Below are 223 nucleotides of genomic sequence, written 5' to 3'. Positions count from 1 at the left end.
TTTTAATAGTTTATGATCATCCTGTTTTAATTTCTATTCAATTTCAACTCTAAACCATCACTATGAATAATATGAATATTATTTCTCATGTAGCCTTCAATGAACAGATAAAGAATGTAAGTTTAGGTATCGAAATTGGTTGTTTTTCAAATTTTAATTTTTGTAGAATTCTTCTCTTTTAAGCTAATTTCTCACTAACACTCTGCATACTCTTTTGAAAAAA

Source organism: Rhodnius prolixus, unplaced genomic scaffold (genome assembly GCF_049639745.1).
Source record: "Rhodnius prolixus isolate KJV_2025 unplaced genomic scaffold, Rpr scaffold_15, whole genome shotgun sequence".
NCBI classification, from domain to species: domain Eukaryota; kingdom Metazoa; phylum Arthropoda; class Insecta; order Hemiptera; family Reduviidae; genus Rhodnius; species Rhodnius prolixus.
Note: the sequence above shows the minus strand (reverse complement) of the source record.